Raw genomic sequence first — 21,559 nt, forward strand, 5'->3', positions numbered from 1 at the left:
CAGTACCTATCTCACACTATACACACAAATTAATTTGAAAAGGCTCATAGACCTAAACATACAAACTAAAACCATAAAACTTACAGAAAAAATTATGAGAAAATACTTGTGAGCTTGGGGTAGGCAAAGATTTTTTAGGAAATAAAAATACTAACTATGGAAGGAAAAATTGGTAAGTCAGACCTATCAAAGGTAAAACCTGTTCTTTAGAAGACACTGTAAGAAAATGAAAAGGTAAGCCACAGACTGGGAGGAAATATTTATACACATACACATACACACATATATGTAATTTCATATATATATGTAGTTATCTATAGATACATTTATCAAAGAATTTATATTTAGAATATGTAAAAAAATTTAAAACTCAAAATATGACAAATGACCCAACTAAAAATGAGCAAAAGATTTGAATAGACATTTCATAGAAGAAAGTATATTTGAATGTCCAAAAGCATGTGAAAAGATGCTCAACATCATTAGTCGTCAGGGAAATACAAGTTAAAACTATATGAAATGCCATTTCATACCCACTAGAATAGATAAACCCACTAGAATAGATAAACCCACCAGAAAAGATAAAATAAAAAAATATGGACAATTCCAAGTATTGGTGAGGATGTGAAACAACTGGAATTCATGTATGTTGTTGGTGGGAGTGTGAAATAGTACAACAGCTGGTCAGTTTTTTGTAAAGTTAAATACATACTCACCATGCAGCCTTGCATTCCTGCACCTTGGTGTTAATTACCCAAGAGAAAGGAAAACATAGATTCCCAGAAAGATCATGTGACTGTACATAGCAGTTTTTTTTTAAAGATTTTATTTATTCATTTGACAGAGAGTGAGAGAGGGAACACAAGCAGGGGGAGTGGGAAAGGGAGAAGCAGACTCCCTGCTGAGCAGGTAGCCTGACGCAGGGCTCGATCCAAGGACCCTGGGATCATGACCTGAGCCGAAGGCAGATGCCTAACGACTGAGCCACCCAGGTGCCCCTGTACATAGCAGTTTCATTCATAATGGCCAAAGACTGGAAACTACCCAAATACTATGAATAGGTGAATAATAGGTAAGCAAACTGGATTAAACAGTGAATTAAAGATACAGCAATGTGAATGAATCTCAAAAAGTATGTTGAGTGAGAGAAGTGAGAAACACTCATTTATATCAGTTTCATTTTTTAAATAAATTTTTTAAAGATTTATTTATCTATTAGAGCGCAAGCAGGAGGAGCAGAGGGAGAGGGAGAGAGAATCCCAAGCAGACTCCATGCTGAGTGTGGAACGAAGTGGGGCTTGATCCCATGACCCCGAGACCATGCTCCAAGCGGAAACCAAGAGTCAATGCTCAACTGACTGTGCCTCAGGCGCTCCATATTGGTTTCATTTATTTCATTTATTTATTTATTTATTTTACAGAGAGAGAGACAGAGAGGGAACACAAGCAGGGGGAGTGTGAGAGGGAGAAGCAGGCTTCCCGCTGAGCAGGGAGCCCCATGCGGGCCTCGATCCTGGGACCCTGGGATCATGACCTGAGCCAAAGGCAGATACTTAACGACTGAGCCACCGAAGGGCCCCATATATTGGTTTCATTTACATTGAGGTTCTAGAATAGGCAAAACTAATTTATAGTAATAGAAATTAGATCAGTGGTTGCTTATGGCTGGAGTGGAGGGTGGGGGAGATTGACTACAACAAGACATGAGTGATGGGAATGTTTTTTTCTTGATTGTGAGTGGTGATTACACAAGAATGTGCATTTGTCAGAACTCATTGAACTCATTGAACTGTACACTTAAAATGGGTGCATTTTATTGTAAGTAGAGTATACATCAAAGTTGATTAAAAAAAAAAATGTTGGTCAACATTCTGTGGACTAAACACAAGGTGTTTGTATGCCAAATTTGGTTGACGTCAACCAGTATCTAACAGCTGATCTATGTACCCCCCAACACATGTGCACACTGCAAAAATGCCTGGCCCGTAATAGGTCTTCAGATTTCTGTTGAATGAGTGGGTGGACGAATAATCACAGCACCATTGTAAGAAAGTACCCCGTTCTTCATCCTCCTGCGGTTTCCCAGCTTCAGTCATTTTACAGAGTTAATTTGGCTTCTCTTGGCAGTAGTACCTTGAGTACAAATGAGGTTATTCAGTCATTCAAATAGTTGCTGAGCATCTACCATATGTAAAACCCTGCCTAAATAAAGTAATTGTTAACTCTGAAGAATTACACAAATGTCCCTTGATTATATATGTGAAATTAACATTCAGTTTAAAAAACAAAGGCTGGATAAGCTCTTGCTTAGAATCTGTTTCAGCTACCGTTTCTTTGGTACATTTACACTGCTATCTGTGGAAAATAGCATGAGCTTAATAATAGACTCTGTTCATTATAACTTCTCAGAGGGAGGAAAACATTTCAGAATATCATTCTGGTACAGCTATAGAAATGGCAGATTTCTTCCTTTCTGATTTAGAGTCTGTGAGGGATGAGTGACCTAACTTGGTTGCTAGAACCACATTGTTTCTTGGTCTTTAGTTAGTCTGTAGTTGTATGCTGTCTTCATCAGACTTGATTATGTAGACTTTTATAGGTCACCAAGCAGAATTATTACATGTTTTTTCAATCAGAACTTTAAAAACACTGGTCATAATTCTGTCCTGATAATTATTACTTTCTTGACTGTGATCAGGCTACCCTGAATTCTCTGAACAGCTTTCTTCCTCCTAATTCTCTGAACTGTGTCCTTGTGCATTTTTTTTTTTTAATGGTGTTTGGAATTTTTTTTAAGTTTATTTAAGTAATCTCTGCACCCACTGTGGGCCTCAAACTCACAACCGTGAGATGAAGAGTTGTGTGCTCTTCAACTGAGCCAGCCAGGAGCCCCCATCCTTGCCCATTTTTTAAAGTTAGCCTCAGGCTTACCTCCTTTACAAAACAACTCTTCTTGATTAATATAATGAGTCATCTGACCTCAAACCTGTTTTCAGATTTTCCTCTCCCTATAGTGCTCTTTTCCAATTTTTCTTTTTTCAATGTCACATTTCTTTTTTTAAGACCTTTTCTTCCTGTTAATATCATAGTTCATTGAGGGATAGTAGCTGCTCCTAACGGATAACTTTTTATTTTCCTCCATGTATCTATTGTAAGAGTTTACCAAGTGAGTTGAGTAAATAAAGATTGATAAATTCTAGCATGAAGCTGAATAACATGCAGTACAGAGTCCATAATAGATGAAAGTATAGTACTTTAGATAACTGTGGACCCAGGTCTTTTCTCCTTCATTTTTCCTTGGCACATTCCCCTGAAAAGGAAGCCAGGGAAATTAAGAGTTGCTTCTATCTGATAATAGCCCAGAAACTTAAGAGGAGGCAGTTCCCACAGAAGCAATCTGAGTCCAGTAAGAGAGCTTAATGAACGCCTTTACCTGTATAGTAGTCAGAGTATGTCTCTGTGCTGAGACGTCAGAGGGACTGAGAGAAATTTAACAATGTAGGAATGAGGAAAAAAGTGGATATTGGAATTGCATATGTGTGTAATCTTGGTAGTTTATTTTAATTCGAGAGAATCTATTGTCCTCATTGACAGATTTCTCTGATTTCTCTGACAGAACTGTTTCTTTTTAAGCCCAAGCTAGAATTAATATCAAACTAAAGAAGGACATTCATTTATCTGCCATTCAGAATATCCTGTTTCAAATACCTCTTATCTTCAGTGAGTTCAGAATCTTCTTTAGTCATTTTCACTATCCCAAGATTAAATATACTTTCATTTTACATTCCTGTCAGCAGTGCACAAAGGTTCCAACTTCTCCACATCCTTACCAATCCTGGTTATTTTGTGTGTGGGTGTTTTTTTTTTTGTTGTTGTTGTTCTTTGATAGTAGACATCCTAATTGGTGTGAGGTGGTAGTGTTGTACATGTTTAGTGATTTCATGTATGACGGGTAGCATAGTGTTGTCTCTGTTGGTATTATCATATGACTGTTTTTCCCCACAGCAATTATCAGTCATCCCTGAAGGGCTTATTATTATGATTATTTTAACTTGTTACTATAAACTCCATAATGGCAAGGACCTTGTCCATTTTCATCACTAGTACCCCTTGCGCTGAGATAATATCTGACATGTTACACTTCCTTGGTGAGTATTTGATGAATGAATGAATGAATGAATGGAATGTAGACATAGCGTAATGGTTAAAACCAAAGACTTGGCATCAGACAGACTTGGATTTGAATTCTGATTTCCTCATGTATAAAATAGGCTTGATGATGCCTTCCTCATAGGATTGTGGTGAGATTAAATGAGATCACACTTGTAAAACCCTTAGTATAGCACCTGGCACATTGTAATTATCTGATGAGTTGTAGCTAATATTATTAGAGAGAGGTCAGCTGGCCAACAGGGCATCAGTGGGCTTGGGGTTTAAAGATCCTCATTCTGTCACTAAGAAGTTACATAATATTTTTTTTAAAAGATTTTATTTATTTATTTGAGAGAGAGAGAATGAGAGAGAGAGCACATGAGAGGGGGAAGGGCCAGAGGGAGAAGCAGACTCCCCGCCGAGCAGGGAGCCCTATGTGGGACTCGATCCAGGGACTCCAGGATCCTGAACTGAGCCGAAGGCAGTCGCCTAACCAGCTGAGCCACCCAGGTGCCCCGAAGTTACATAATATTGGAACAAGTTGTCTAATCTCTCTGGCCTGAGTTTTTTTTCTCTGTAAAATAAGAGCATTATGTTAGATGACCCCTTAAGGGCACTCCCGTAACTTTCATTTGATCCTTACTGTTGTGACTGTATTCACTCCAGCAATCACTACCACTTTATAGTATCTCAGCTTTAATTACAGTAGATTGTTAAACCCAGAGTCTGAATCTCAGAAGCGTCTAAATGATAGAATTAACTTAAAATAACTTTTTAAAAAAATTTTTTTAGAGGGGGGGAAGGGACAGAGGGAGAGACAGAGAATCCTAAGCAGGCTCCATGCCCCGTGTGGAGCCCAAAGCGGGACTTGATCTCATGACCCTGCTGTGATCATGACCTGAGCTGAAATCAAGAGTCAGACGCTTAACTGACTGAGCCACCCAGGTGCCCCTAAAATTATTTTTTTTTTAAAGATTTTATTTATTCAACAGAGAGAGAGAGACAGCGAGAGAGGGAATACAAGCAGGGGGAGTGGGAGAGGGAGAAGCAGGCTTCCCGCCAAGCAGAGAACCCGATGTGGAGCTCAATCCCAGGACTCTGGGATCATGACGTGAGCCTAAGGCAACTGCTTAACGACTGAGCCACCCAGGCGCCCCTAAAATAATTTTTTTTAAAGAAAAGATCATTTCATTTCAAAAATTAAATCATTGAAATAGTTGAAAAATAAGTTGCTTTAGTGAAAGAATAGTTGCTTTAGTGAAAGGTGTTTAGTAATGATTTCATATGCCAGGTTGTGTCTGACCACTCAGTGGGCGTAGAAGTGGAGAAATGCAGATTCTAATGTAGATTGCAATGGTAGTTTGGTGGTTTTGCTGAGTTGTATTGTACTCACTTGTTGGAGAGACTTTGAAGATACCTTTCTGTCTGTTTGCTGTGCTGCTGATTGATGGAGGAAATAAAATAATTGGTAAGACTTCCGACTTCTGAGATGTTGCTGGTTATGTCTCTGCTCTTAGCAAATGTGGGACCAGATAGGCAAACTCAGCCTGTCTGGGTTTGAGAGAAAGAACATTTTACCACTTTGCCCAGCTAGGTAAGATGTTATGGCTCCATTAAGCACAGTTAGTATTATTATTTTTTATACAAATAACTTAGAGCAGAGAGTAGAAGAAACTAGTTTTTATTAAGTATCTGTTTGCTAGCCACGCTTAGGTACTTTCGTTTATGCCGTCTTTGATTTTGTTGATCGAATGGTTGTTTTTGAATGTGCATGTTACTCATTGTCACCAACCCTAAATCACTTACAGACTTTCCTGGACTTGGGAACGGTCCTTGTGCATGAGTCTCCCTATAGCTTTTATTAGGGACTCATTGTAGTCACTGAAGCCCTAAGAAAGTATATGCTGCCTTTAAGGAGGAGCTCCTTTGGCTTAATTAAGAGCAAATAACTTGGGGCGCCTGGCTGGCTTGTTTGGAAGAGCATGTGACTTTTGATCTCATGGTTGTGAGTTTGAGCCCTATATTGGGCGTAGAGATTACTTAAAAATAAAATCTTGGGGTGCCTGGGTGGCTCAGTTGTTAAGCGGCTGCCTTTGGCTCAGGTCATGATCTCAGGGTCCTGGGATCCAGCTGCACTGGGCTCCCTGCTCAGCGGGGAGCCTGCTTCTCCCTCTGTCCCTCCCCCTGCTTGTGTTCGCTCTCTCCCTGTCAAATAAATAAATCAATAAATACCTTAAAAAAGAGATTACTTAAAAATAAAATCTTAAAAAAAAATAACAAATAACTGTGATAGCTTGCCACAAACTCCCTTTTTGTTCGGAGGTGTTTTCTAGTGGTCTGTCTCCAAGTAGGAATCCTACATGCTTTCCCCACTGAAAGATATTACAGTTGATGATTAGGCCTCCAAATGAAACACATACACATACGTATATAAACTTATTTTATCTATTAGAACATTGGTCATGTAGAATTTCTATAATTTAGATCTTTATTTAAACGTTTGTTTAATGGAAAGAGTATGGGCCATTGGAAGCCACTTAACATTTGGTGACGCGGTGCTAGTGTCGACTTCTCTGGGCCTGTGTCCTCATCAACAAAATGGGGGTGTACTTGTAGGGATGTTATCAAAATTGAGTGAAATCATGTGAAGAAATCTCGTGGGTATTCTACAGATGTTGGTACTGGCTCTCACTTCTTCCAGTCTGATGTTTAAATACTGAATAAAATATCTTGGCTCAGTCATTAAGCAGCTGCCTTCGGCTCAGGTCATGATCCCAGGGTCCTGGGATCGAGCCCCGCATCGGGCTCCCTGCTCCATGGGAAGCCTGCTTCTCCCTCTCCCATTCCCCCTGCTTGTGTTCCCTCTCTCGCTGTGTCTCTCTCTGTCAAATAAATAAATAAAATCTTAAAAAAAAAAAATCTTGGTGCATGACTTAGTGTGTTAGTGCTTTTATTGAGATTGTTAGCCACATGCCCCAGGGATTGACAATGGAATTTATTTTTCTTTTCCTTATCAATTGCAAATGCTATTAGCAATGTATTCTTGTTCAGACTTTGGAATGAGAAAACTTTTTTTAAAAGCAGAATTAAGTGGATTTGCTTCAGGTGGCTTTCTAAGATCTGGCAAATTTGGATAGGAAAATTAGAATTGTTTTCATAGTGGAATTCATCCTACCTGGAACATAGTTGGCAGTGAGAAGAAAGGTTGTGCAATTACATGCATTCCTTATCAGATATTTGGTAAAGCTTATTTTTTGCCTGAAACACTGGAGGAAGTCCCTACTCCCTTTCAGTCAAGAAGCTGACTGTGGAATAGGAGATGAGTAAATGAAAATTAATCTGACTCTGGCAATTGGAGAATGAGAAGAATGCTAACCTCCAGGCATCTGGGCTTGTTTCTGTTTTCCAGAGATCTCAGAGGTCATGACCCATTAGTTGTAAGCATTAAAAAAAACCAAAACAAAAAAACCCCCCAAACCTGTAGGTGAAGCCTGGACTGAATAGCAATTTAAAATATTTTAGGTTGGAATTGGAATTGCAGAGATGATTTCCACTGGCCAAAATTTTGGTGTTTTGGTTTTACTCATCTACAGTTCTTCTTGGTAAAAATTATTATTCTTTTTTAATCCCTTCTCCCCAAAGTGGCAGGAATGATCTTAAAAATATAAGCTGAGGGCACCTGGGTGGCTCAGTTGGTTAAGGGGCTGCCTTTGGCTCAGGTCATGATCCAGGGGTCCTGGGATCGAGTCCTTGACCCCACCTGCTCAGTGGGGCGTCTGCTTCTCTCTCTACCCCTCCCCCTTGCTCGTGATCTCTTTCTCTCACTCTCAGACAAATCTTTAAAGCAAAACAAAACAAAACAAAACAAAAAACAAGCTGAATTACATCACTTCTCTGCCTCGAACCCTTCCCTCCATGGTTTCCTGTTGCATTTAGAATGAAATCCAAATTTCTTCCCATGACCTACATTGTATGCATGCTTTATCTATACTGCTCTCACTACTTCTTTGATATCCCTTTTCCCTTCAGTCAGTTCCATTATCATCAGCTGGTTTTACTATAGTTCTTTCAGCTTTCTTTACCACCGTATCTAAAAAATACTTTCTGCCCACAGAGCCCCTCCTTTGTTTCCTTTTTAACTTAGAGAAATTTATAATTACAGTTGACCCTTGAACAACGGGTGGCTTAGTGGCACTGAGTCCTGTGCAGTTGAAAATCCATATGTAAGTTTTAACTCTCCCCAAACTTAATAGCCTGTTGACCAGAAAGAAACCTTACTGAAAACATAGCCTTACCGGTAACACATATTTTATATATGTTTTAACTGCTGTATTTATACAATAAAGTAAACTAGAGAGAAGAAAATGTTATTAAGAAAATCATAAGGAAGAGAAAATATGTTTACTGTATTTATTTAAAAAAATCTGTATAAGGGACCTGTGCAATTCAAACCCATGTTGTTCAAGGTCCAACTGTAGTTTTCTGCTTGATGGCTTGCTTGCTTGTTTGTTTTTGTCTTCCTATGCTCCAAGATTATAAACCTCACGAGGGTAGAGACCATGTTTTATCCTTTTTATCTAAGACATGCTGACACATGCTGGGTGTTTAATAAATATTTGTTGAGTGAATGACTTATTTGATAACTTCTGCTTTATAGAGAGATTCTTTAGTTCATAAGGGAACAGGCATTTACTTGTTGATCTGACAGTCTATAAAATGATAAAGGTCAACATGGGCAAAAAAAATGATTTGGTTCTTTTTTTTTTTTTTTTTTTAAGTAATGTCTACACCCAACGCAGGGCTTGAACTCGTAACACCAAGATCATGCTCCGCTGACTGAGCCAGCCAGGTGCCCCAAATAGTTTGTTTCTTTGGGTTGTATCGTTCAGAATTAACTTAGGTGGTGCCTGGGAAGCTTTTCATGATTGGCTAGGGTTGGATTAGATCTCCCTGTTGTTTGGTCTATGACACCATGTGCTTGCCTTTTGTAACAATAGACTCCCTACTAGATTCCCTGAGGGAGAGAGAATTTAGTTTATCATTGTATCCTCAGCCCTCAGATTGGTGTCTGGCACATAGTAGTTGTGCTCAATAAATATTGGTTCAGTGAGAAATAAGTATTAAAATTGAGGTGTTTCTTAAGAAAAGAACAGTTTTTACACTGGTAGGTTATGGAGCTCATTGGTCCCAAGAATTACTTTGTTCTTTGTTTTTCAAGTTAAGTATCATGACGTAAGTGTTTAAAAGATCTTTATTTTGGAAAATTTCAAACACATATAAAAATAAAGAGAATAATAAAATGAACCACCACCGTGTGCCAATCACCCAGCTCCAACAGTTATCAACATATGACCATTCTTGGGGCGCCTGGGTGGCTCAGTCGTTAAGCGTCTGCCTTCAGCTCAGGTCATGATCCCAGGGTCCTGGAATCAAGCAAAGCCCCACATTGGGCTCCCTGCTCAGCAGGAAGCCTCCTCTCTCTCCCACTCCCCCTGCTTGTGTTCCCTCTCTCGCTGTGTCTCTGTCAAATAAATAAAATCTTAAAAAGACAAAACCAAAAACATGTGACCATTCTTGTTTAACCTTGCTCCCCCTGCCTCCTCAATATTTTATTTTATTTTATTTATTTTTAAAGATTTTATTTATTTGACAGAGAGAGAGACAGCGTGAGAGGGAACACAAGCAGGGGGAGTGGGAGGGAGAGAAGCAGGCTTTTCTGGCCGAGCAGGGAGCCCAATGCGGGGCTCGATCCCAGGACCCTTGGGATCATGACCTGAGCCGAAGTCAGACACTTAACTATCTGAGCCACCCAGGTGCCCCCTCAATATTTTAAAACAAATCCCAGACATGATATCATTTCATCTGTAAATACTTCAGAAGGGTATAATCAATTTAAGAACTAGTTAACTCTTGGAAAAACCTGTTACAAAAATTCCATTTGTCTCCTTGAATCTAATTGTAGATGCCAGCTGGTGAATTTCCATGTGTTAAACCACTCCCAAGGCTTGACTCACTATTGAAAGCATACACTCCATTGTAATTGCTGAGATAGCAGCAGTTTGTTAGAATATGTTATCATGGTTGTTTCTATTTGGGTAGAGAGAGGTTACCAGTAAGTAAAACTCCTATGTCAGAGATAACTTTGGAGATGTATAAAGACAGATGATACTTTCTGACATTGTGCATTACAGGCCTTTGAGATTTTGTCTGGAAAATGAAAATGAAATATGGTTTGTGGATTAATAGGGTAAATTCCTGTAGTTCTTTGTGAGTGAATTCCTGAGAGTCATAATTAGCAGTAAAATGAAAAGTAAGGGTGTTAGAAGACTCAGAACTAGAAAGACTCCTAAGCCTTGGAAGGTTGAGGGTTTAGAACTTGGGCCAGAGGAAAAGTTACATTAGAAGTGGTTATGGTTAGTTTTATTCTAGAAGTTAAAATTGTGGCCTAGACCTCTGTAAATAGCCTAGGTTAAAAGACATTTCCTTTGGGAAGGGAAGAGAGGCACTCTTTTCTTTTAGCAAATATTTTAAAGGACTAAATACTATCTTGTGAAATTTGAAGATTGGCACTGAGTGAATGGTTGGACTAGAACAGTGTTTTCTCATGATCCCAGTTTTTTGTGGATAAGAAATGAAGCAGGGATGGAAAAGATCATAAGCACCTTTATTTTCTTTAACCAGTCACGTAAGAGAACAAGACTAATTTTAAGAGGCTGTGAGTCCCAGCCCTGTTAGGGCTGCAGTCTTGCTTCCTCCTTAGCTTCAGTCACCACGTGAGTCTTTTGGTAGGAGATGGTGGATGTGGTGATCATCCCAAGTTAATTCTTGGCAATTTATTTTGAAAATCCACTCCTTTACTCCTGTCTTTATACTCCCATAATCGTTAGGTAAATTCCTTTATTAAAGTACTTAGTACACAGTGCCTTGAATAGGGATTTTGTCATAATCATCTGTGTATCCTTAGCATCTAGCCCATGGTAACTTGGAAAATATTTGTTGACACATGATGATCCCTTTCCAGCCTTGAGTTGGTATGATTTTGTGATTTCTCCAATGGCCTGGACCAGAAGAATATGGGAATGGTGCTATTCTGATATAGGCTCCTCTCTGAATTGTTTTTCTTCCTAAATGGTGTTTGTTCTCTGACTCTTAACCATTTTCTTTTGGGATCTTCCAGAGAACAGAGGGAGAAAAATTTGTGTTTAGAATAAGAGGACTAGGGGCGCCTGGGTGGCTCAGTTGGTTAAGCGACTGCCTTCGGCTCAGGTCATGATCCTGGAGTCCCGGGATCGAGTCCCGCATCGGGCTCCCTGCTCAGCAGGGAGTCTGCTTCTCCCTCTGACCCTCTTCCCTCTCGTGCTCTCTATCTCCCATTCTCTCTCTCTCTCTCTCTCAAATAAATAAATAAATAAAATCTTAAAAAAAAAAAGCTATAGAATAAGAGGACTATGTCATACTGTAGTTGATATGTTAGGATCACTGGAATCTTTCAGTTGCAGTCAGGATGAAGAATTCAGTGTTGATAACAGATGCTAGGAGCTCATTTTCTTTTGTTATTCTTCCTCATTTACTGAGATTTGACCCTATATCTATGACTGTGAGATGGAGTGGATTTCAGTCTTGATCTTCAAGCTTTAAAGGATGTGGTCAGTCATTGGGAATTAATCAGCACCAAACTATTTCTTTTTTCATGTATGTGGTAACTGCTGAAATTAATTTGTTGTAAAACTGTAGAATCTACACTAAAGTAAACCTATGGTTTATTATCTAGTACAGGATAGTAAAAGAGAAATGTTAAAACCATTATTTCATCAACCTGACTATATTTAATTGTTGGAAAGTTGGAAGCTGTCTCAAACTCAACATACACAAAACATTTTAGATTCATTTTCCTCCTCTAAACTTTTTTCCCACCAGCAGCTTTCCCTGTCTTATTTTATGGCACCTCTACTCTTTTAGTTGTTCTGGTCAAAACTTTGGACCTTATATTTCTCTTATACCCCATATGCAGTCTGCCAGGAAAACTTACAGGACCTGTGTTCAGAATATATCCCAATCAAGGACTCTAACCGTTACTCTTGCTACCACTGTGGTCTAAGCCACTGTCCTCTCTTGCCCGGATTATTGTAGCATTTCCTAACTGATTTCCCATCTTCTACTCTTTCCTTTATTTTCAGCACAGCAGCCTGAATCATTCTCATTATACCTGCGTGAGATCATGTCACCCCTCTGTTCAGAAACCCTGCAGTGGGTCTCCATTTCACTCTTGAGGAATTAACCGTAAGGCCTTATCTTATCTGGTCTTCTATTAACCTTTCTGACCTTACCTACCGAATCTCCCTTGTCACTCTGCTGCAGCCACATTCTTTTTTTTTTTTTTTTTTAAAGATTTTATTTATTTATTTGACAGAGAGAGACAGTGAGAGCAGGAACACAAGCAGGGGGAGTGGGAGAGGGAGAAGCAGGCTTCCCGCTGAGCGGGGAGCCTGATGTGGGACTCGATCCCAGGACCCTGGGATCATGACCTGAGCCGAAGGCAGACGCTTAACGACTGAGCCACCCAGGCGCCCTGCAGCCACATTCTTGCTGTTCCTTGAACGGGACAGTCCTGCTTCTGCCTTAGGGCCTTTGTATTGGCTGTTCCGTGTGCTCTTCCTCTAGATACCTGAATGGCTAACTTTCATCACTGTCAACTCTTGCTTCGGTCACTTTCTCATGAGGCCTACCCTAATCATCTTATGTAAACATTTAACTCCTTTGCCTCAAACACTTCTGATTCCCTTTATTGTGATCTACCTTTTTTCACCTAAACGTTCATTATATTTTAAGATCTGTACGCTTTTTTATTCCTTGAGAATGAGTTTATTCATTTTATTTATCTATAAGCTCTGCTTAAATGCAGGTAGACTTAGACAAAACTTCGGTTATCTATAGACCTGTGTGTCATTTTCAAGCATCCAAAAGAGTGCTGAACTCAAAACCAAGGAAAAGAAAAGCAAGTGCCTTAGATAGTCAAGAAAGAATTTTTGAGCATTGTTGACAATTCCTGAGAAGACTTGAAGTGCCAAAAGTGCTGGGAGTAGTTGGTTCTTCCAGAAGTTGAAGGAGTGTGTTGATGAAACTGGCAGTGTCTGGTTATAAATAGATCAACATTTTTTGAGAAGCATAGGTGAAAGGATATGGAAGGAAAGCAGAGAAAGCAGAGTAGAGTGTAGTGGTAGTCATAGTGGACAGGATTTGAAGTGACTAGTGCAGTGAATGAGTGGTAGACTCTGGAGAACCATGATGGAGAACCAGAAGATAAGACACATCTTTGGGGAGTGGAGATGGACCAGTGCCATAGGAACACCTTCAGATAGAAAATGCTTTAAAGCCATAAGCATAAGGACCCTTTCCTTTGATACTGCTTGACACTTGTTAGGATAGCTATTATCAAAAAAAACTATGAGGAGAATCTGGAACTCTTGTGTATCACTGGTGAGATTATGCAGTTGTACAGCCCCAGTGGAAAGCAATTTTGTGGTTCCTCAAAAAGTTAAACATAAAATTGCCATAGGATCCAGCAATTCTACTCCTAAGTAATACCCAAAGTAATTGAAAGAGGGGACTTAAACAGGTCCTTGTACACTAGTGTTCACAGCAGCATTATTCACAATAGCCAAAAGGTGGAAACAACCTAAATGGCCCTCCACTGATGGATGGATAACGAAATGTGGTAATGTACATACAATAGAATTTATTTAGCCTTAAAAAGGACATTCTTTTTTTTTTTTTTTTAAGATTTTATTTATTTATTTCTCAGAGCGATAGAGAACGTGCACAAGCAGGAGGAGCGGCAGGCAGAGGGAGAGGCAGGCTCCCCGCTGAGCCTCTCTTGACTCTGTCCTAAGTCCAGCCAGTACCAGGACTCTGAGGGGTTACATGGGCTGACCTTTCTGACTCCTCCGCTTTCTCCAGGAGGCCCAGTCCACTTATTGCTCTTTGGAAGTGGAGGAAAGAGTAAGTAGGGGGATCAGACAGAATGAGATTAAGGTTTTTCTCGTAAGTGTTCAGTTCGAGGAGGTAGGAGGTATGTGACCACACCTTGTTAAGGCTGACTGCTTAAAAACTGCAGTTCATTCATTTAATTAGGAATTGTTTTTTCTCTTCTGTTTTTGATATCGGAATCAAACCTCTGTATTGATTGTCTTTCCTCTTTGCTCCTTTTCCTTTTTTACACTTCCATACCATTTTTAAATTACTTTACTTTTACTCTTTGCATCTTTTTCTCCACAAATGAGACAGTAGCATTCTTTCAGATGAACTGCTTGTTTGAAAGAAGACCCTGAATTCTGTGAAATTGCTTATTTTTGTGTGTGTGAAGTTTATATTTTAGAAGATGAGGACCATGTCATCTTACTTAGATTGTAAAAATTATTCTCGTTTCTTTTGGAATGTAAGGGAAACTTTTAAAAGCCGCGCTTCCAGTAGAGATCTCTGCGAGCATGTTTTGAGTCATAAGCCTTGAAAATAACTGTTAGAATTTTTCAATGCCTAAATTTTTAAGGAGTAGCCTTCCCAAAACTTCAGGGCACACATATCTAATTTTTAAATTCTTTTCCAAAGTTAGGGAAAGAGTGTAGGTATTTAAATTTTTCTTCTGTTGTAATTTCCAAAACATTTTCTGTCTTAATAAAGCAGTATGTTCCATAGTATGTAGTAGGATAAATACACTGGACTAGTAATCAGATTCTGGCACAAGTGTTTCTGTTATCAAGTCACTGAATGTGTTCTACTCTGGTTTCTCAACTGAGAATGAAGGGATTGGATGTGTAAGCTTCCAAGGTTTAGTTATAAAGTTTTAGTCATTCTAGGTTTTATTGGCATTTCTCTAAAGCCAGTAATATAAAAGATTAGAAGAACTTTGCTTACAATACTGTTCACATATATAACTCGTTTTAGTGTAACATAAGACTTGGATTCTAAAGGGGCTTAGTCAGTGGATGACTAAAAAAACCTTTTTATAAGATGGTCTCGTGTAGAAATCAGTTTCAAAATACATTCTCTGACAACATTGAACTAAAAATCCTGGATCTCATTTTGATATTAATAATTGTAAGTAATTTGTCATTACCTTTTATCTTCTTTCTATTCATCTACTTTTAAAAGATAACTCATCACTCTGTAGGAGTTGACTTTTTCTGGTATGGCTTCCCTTGAAATACTACTGCTTTAGTCTTTCTCCCTAAGTGCCTTTTCCTGAGAATAAAGGATTGAGTTCATACCTTTGCATAATGATTTAGAGAGTATTTTAAGCTTGGCATGTTAAAACCTGGCTGACTCCATTAATATGTGGACCAACTAGCACATTAGAACATTTTTTAAGTTCCAAGCCGCAAGTTGTGCTTTAAATGAACATGGGCATGTATAAAATTAATATTTAAGCCTTGAATAGCACAGACATTCAAAATGCCCGTTGCCCTGGGTGACTGATTTTCAGTAAGGCTCTTGCTTGCCCTGCACATTTCTTCCTTTGCTTTAAACAGTGCCAAGAGCAGAGTCAGGAGAGGGTTTATTCCTTTGGCACTCTGCTACCCTCTGCTTTCGGCAGGCAAAAAGGCTGCTGTTTTACTTCTTAAACTCCTACCATATGGAAAGTTTCTATAAATAAATCTTGGATTTATGATTGGACTTCTAAATTTGTAACCTCTATGATCCATGACTAAAGCCAATATAAATACCTATTTAAACATACAGACTGCATACAAAGCTGTGGCACTATTTCAGTGAGTATGGTCTCCAGCCACAATATCTAAATTATCAATTCAATTAATTTCTTCTGTCTCATTTGGCATGAATGAGGACTTCATTTTGTTGTCAAGCAAAAACTAGTGAGCTTGGTAGTTTTTAGTGAATCCACTTTGATTTTTTGTACCTGAATTGTTGGCATAATTATGTGGCAGATGTATTCATGAAAATGTAAAAGTGCATTAGATTTTGACAAACTAAATCACCTAAATGTACTAAAGGAGCTGACTTTTAGAGGAATCCTTTTATAATTTATTTTGTAAATTTGAGTCAATTGGTATTTCAGTCAACAAGAATATAATGGGCACCTGTTATGTGCCAGACACTGTGTTAGGTTTTAGGGCACACTGAGTTGTATGAAAGATAGTTTCTGTTCAGACAAGTAAGAGAAAAAGAAAAAAGGAAACCTGGGGACAATAAAATGTTTTATCACTCTAATGGAAAAATGGACAAATGCCATGTGAGTGTGGTGGGGAGACGAGTAGATTAACTCTGGGGAATTGGAAGGCTTTAGAAAAATATTTCAATCAGATCTTTAATAATAAAAATTATTTCTAACTGGCTATATTGTACTGAGTGCCTACTGTATACTAAGATAAGTTCATGTTACCTACCTGGGAAAAAGTAAGAGCATTTTATGCAGTAGGAAAACAGTGGAACTATTAAAGACTGTGTGTCCCAGAAGTAAGAAGTTTGGTACAGCTAATGGGGAAGGGAAGGGAAGGGAGATCAGTGGCTGGGTGGGATAAGATTATGAAGGACCTCAGATACACAGTGCCTGTCCCTGCCACCCTGTTTTTGTTCTCAGTCCCTTGCCTGAAAAGCCTTTCTCCTCTCTTTGCTCATGTACCTATTTTTAAAGGTCCAGCTTTTTTTTTTTTTTTTAGATTTTTATTTATTTATTGAGAGAGAGAGAATGGTAGAGGGAGAGCATGAGAGGGAAGAAGGTCAGAGGGAGAGGCAGACTCCCTGCTGAGCAGGGAGCCCGATGCGGGACTCGATCCTGGGGCTCCAGGATCATGACCTGAGCCGAAGGCAGTCGCTTAACCAACTGAGCCACCCAGGCGCCCAAAGGTCCAGCTTTTACGTGAAGCTTTTGTCCCCTTTTCTCAAAGCTAATTGTTACTGAAGGATTGTGCAAAAGAGTGTACCTCATAAAAGGGCACTCCATTTCTTGAACCATTTCTCGTAGTCTAGCCTGATCTCCCCAACTAGTTTCTTCTAAAGGACAGAGGATGAATCCTCTTTAGCACCTGGTATAGAGCTCAGCACATTGTGGGAACTCAGGAGATACATAATGAATGGACGAATATGGAACATTTGTAGATATATCAACCATCGAAACCAGCCCAGCTACTGTGGTTGAGATCACCTACATTTATTTAAAAGCCATTTCTTAACACCAGTAAGAGCAATTTTCAGAGCTACAGGTCAGTTGTGATTTAGACTTAAAATGACTTAGTAAGAGTAATTATCTGAGGGTTGTTGAGGATTAAATTAGTACATTTTAAGCAGTTAGAACAGTGCCTGGCATATATAATAAGTGCTTAGTCAAGTGTTAGCTATTATTTAACTCTGCCTATTTGGGCCTTTTTGCCAGGGACAGAGCTCAACCCCTGTTGTAGGCATGAAGAAGTTAGATGAACAGCTTCATGCCTTTGAAATCAAATGCCCTTTAGGAACTGGAAGCACTGCATGAACTATATTGCATGAACTTTTATTTTTCTGTTTGTGTTTTAGTGATCGAGGGGTATGGTTGGCATGGAATTGAATTTCATCTGTCTGTGGGAGTTGTAAACAAGGTAGGTCCCAGGTTTATTTACTTTTTCCTGTTCCTTTCCTAAGCTGTTTTGTTAGTATTTTAAGTTCTGAACTAGAATAGATCAGATTGGATTATTGTTTAGGGAAGCACTCTCATAGCCCCATGATGGTTTGTCATCATTGATTATCTAATGTTGTGGACTATGTCTAGTATCTTGTTAGAATTTATTGAATGCCAAGAAACAGCACAGCAGTTAAAAATTTTGGTGGTTATAGAACAGAACCATGAATTCACACACATACTTATACAAACATGATCCAGTCCTTGGAGGGCAGAAGTTCTTGTATTAGAGCCATTATGTAAACCAGCTTGGGATAATGGCTAGTGACAGGCTAACTAATTCTTCTGGTCACTCTGACACTCAGTAGCTTATGTGAATGGTAGACTAAATGCAACAAGGGGCCTGTTTTGACAGTAGCCAGGCCATCATGGCAATTATAAAATTTTGTTACTGATGACAGAATCTGTCTATCTGCAACCACTAGAGTTTGATTTGACACAGCATGCTTGTGTTCCTGTCTTAAGCTCTGGGCTAAACAAAAATATACCAGATATGGCTTGGGCTCCTATATCTGTCTTGTGTCAGGTGCCCACAAAAGGCTATAGATGGTAACTTCACACAGCTTTGCAAACCTATTTCTGTCAGAACATTTCCTGTCAAAGTAAGGTAGTGCTAGTTCACGTGTAGCTATAGTTTTCTGTGGTCTTAGGTTTGTGGAGATCCCATTGCTCATTGGTGCAGGAAACTTGGATCACTCAGAGAGTGAACTTGATAGCCAAAAAAAAAAAAAAAATAATAATGACACTACTCCCTACAATCCCCCAACCAGGAATCTTACAAACTTGTGTATAGGGTTCTGTGGGTTGATGACAGCCTTGGACTCTTGTTGCACCTGCACGTAGCACAGCAAAAGTTTTTGAGATAGCTTGTCTCTCAGAAAGAACAGTAATCATAAATACATTGCTACAAGGAAAAACAGTTGAGTTACCTTTTTCTTTTTTTAAATAAGCTTTATGTTCAGTGTCAGGCTTGAACTCATGACCCTGAGATCAAGAGTTGCATGCTCTACCAGCTAAGCCAGCCAGGTCCCCCTTGAGCTACTTTCTGTAGCAAAGGGAACCATGGTCCTTGGAATTGACACTACTGCCTAGGAAGTGAGGTAGGGAAGGTTGATGAAAATTTAACTTCTGTTTGGGGTGCCTGGGTGGCTCAGATGGTTAAGCGTCTGCCTTCGGCTCAGGTCATGATCCCAGGATCCTGGGATCGAGCCCCGCCTCTGGCTCCTGGCTCGGCTGGGAGCCTGCTTCTCCCTCTCCCTCTGCCTCTCCCCCTGCTCATGCACTCTCGCTCGCTCGCTCTCTCTCTGTGTCTCAAGTGAATAAATAAAATCTTAAAAAGAAAAAAAAAAAGAAAGTTTAACTTCTGCAGATGAATCCCCTTGGTTATTATCTAGACGCCTGAATGTTGGGGTCTGGTCTGGGTGGTCAGTCAGGAAATTCCCTTCTTTCTGTTTTCCTGCTTTTTATTGGGGTAGTAATAAACAGGAACTATTTCATGGAAATACTGTAAGAATTAATGGAAAGGAAAGCAACTAAAATGTACTGAACGCCTACTAAGGATTAGGCATGCTACTGTAAATGCTGTTAGACATGCTATTTTCACACTGTGTTCTTTTATTGAAATATATAAAGTTCATCGCTATTATACTTCAAGTCTGAGTGGATAACATCATGGATATCACCGCCTTGAGCTCTTCTGACCTTTATTGTAGCCATTTAGAGGAAAGAGATTTAGATATTGATACATGTTACTTCATTTATGTCTGCTGGAACCTTCTTTTATGAAGAAAAAAAGAAAATACTTACAGGAGTTAGTGGAATTTTTTGTTTGTGTTTTTATCTAGAAAATAAAAACAGACTTGGCTACTAATTTAACCAAAGGCAGAAAGGAGACTAGCAGGTCTGAAATTAGAGACACCTGTGCTGTTTTGGGAAGTTGAGACTCTTGACCCAGGCTTTGCTGAAGTTGATGCAGGGGAGGGCAGAGTAGGTTAATATTTTCATAGCTCAAAGCAAATGTGAATTGTGGTTGTTTATAGGTGCAGTTTCGCTTGATCTCTGTAGTTGCACATGGGTAAGTAAAATACAGTGCTGCTGTCCTGAACCAATGCAAATTAATCTTCTCCAAAAATAACAAAAAATCCCCTATTTGGATGTTTGCTGGCTGAGGGAATTGACTGTTGTCATCTTGCTGGTAAAGAAATTGTCGTACGTTCTTTTAAGATGATTCTGGATTTGATTTTCTGCTTTTAAATTTCCTCTTGAAATTCTTCTCTGATAGGAGGTACCATCTCTACATCTCAGGCATATGCAATAATGTGGGATCAGAATAAATTGTTACCTCTCTCCTAGGTGATAGGAAATTAAGTCGGAGTATTCCTTCCCCTCATTCCACATTCTCTAAATCTATTGTCTTTTTACTCTTAAGATGGTAAGCTTTTGTGGTCTAAGCAAGGTTTATAGAGAGTAACCCATGACATTTTTATTTTCCTGTCTGTAGAATGAATTATTGTACTTTTTCTCTTTGCTGCTTCCTTTCTTCAGTCAGAGAAATTCTAATAATGAAATTCTCCCTTCTTCAGCAAACAAATAACCACTTTTTAAGAAACAGCTTTATTGGTGTGTAATTTATATACTGCTAAATTTGCCTGTTTGAAGTGTATTAGTGATTTTTAGTAAACTTGTAGAGTTGTGCAACCGTTACTACACTCCAGTGTTACAGTCCCAGCTCCCCAAAAAGATCCCTTGTAAGACTCTTAATCGTAGGGAACAAATTGAGGGTTGCTGGAGGGAAAGGGGCTGAGAGGATGCAGTAACTGGGTGATGGACATTAAGGAGGGCACAGGATATAATGGGCACTGGGTGTTATATAAGACTGAGGAATCACTGACCTCTAGCTCTGAAACTAATAATACACTATATGTTAATTAATTGAATTAAAAAAAGAGATCCCTTGAAACACTACTTTCTAGCTTTATGTCCTCTACAAATTTTGCTAATTTCTGCATCAGATTTAATCTTCTTCCTACAAAGCCTTCCCATTGCTTATATCCCCCCCTTATTTTTATATTAGTTGCTTATTGCAGGTCAAACATTTATCCTTTTGTTACTTTTATTCCATTTTCTTACCCCTTTTTAAAAGTGTAACCTTTCTTGAAGAGTGGCTTTAGCTTTTATTTGAAGTGTTTTTTTTTTTTTACCTTGAAAGACTTTATACTGGTTCAGGTCTTTCAATAAAAAGTCTTGTATTGGGGCGTCTTGGTGGTTCATTCAGTTAAGTGTCTGCTTTCGGCTCAGGTCATGATCTCAGGGTCCTGGGACTGAACCCCACATTGGGCTCCTTGCTCAGCGGGGAGTCTGCTTCTCCCTCTCCACCGCTTGTGCTCTCTCTTGCCACGTGCTCTCTCTCTCTCAATCTCTCAAATAAAATCTTAAAAAAAATGTAAAATGCTAGAATATTGCCTGGCATTTATGTATTAACCCAATAGACACTAGCTACTTTTTTGTGTTACTATTAGGCCTAGAGAGATTAAGTCAAAAAAGATATGGCTCCTTCTCTTAGGGTTTTACAGTCTACCTGAAGAAACAAACAGGAATCAATGTCCAGAGAACAGCATGATAAGTATTATGGTATTATAAGAGCACAGAGAAGGAATATTTAAATTAAATAAAGGGGGGCACCTGGGTGGCTCAGTTGGTTAAGTGTCTGCCTTTGGCTCAGATCATGATCCCAGGGTC

At 39.1% G+C, this 21,559-nt stretch overlaps 1 protein-coding gene across 1 annotated transcript in view; it reads left to right on the forward strand.

The window, feature by feature from the left end:
- The window catches only part of MRTFA (myocardin related transcription factor A), a 193,561-nt gene that overhangs the window by 15,268 nt on the left and 156,734 nt on the right, over positions 1-21,559 (forward strand). Inside the window, 1 exon segment of the mRNA XM_025882234.2 lies at positions 17,680-17,741. The gene's annotated coding sequence lies outside the window, so the exon portion shown is untranslated.

Source organism: Callorhinus ursinus, unplaced genomic scaffold (genome assembly GCF_003265705.2).
Source record: "Callorhinus ursinus isolate GAN/ISIS: 27379988/994484 unplaced genomic scaffold, GSC_fseal_2.0 scaffold48, whole genome shotgun sequence".
NCBI classification, from domain to species: domain Eukaryota; kingdom Metazoa; phylum Chordata; class Mammalia; order Carnivora; family Otariidae; genus Callorhinus; species Callorhinus ursinus.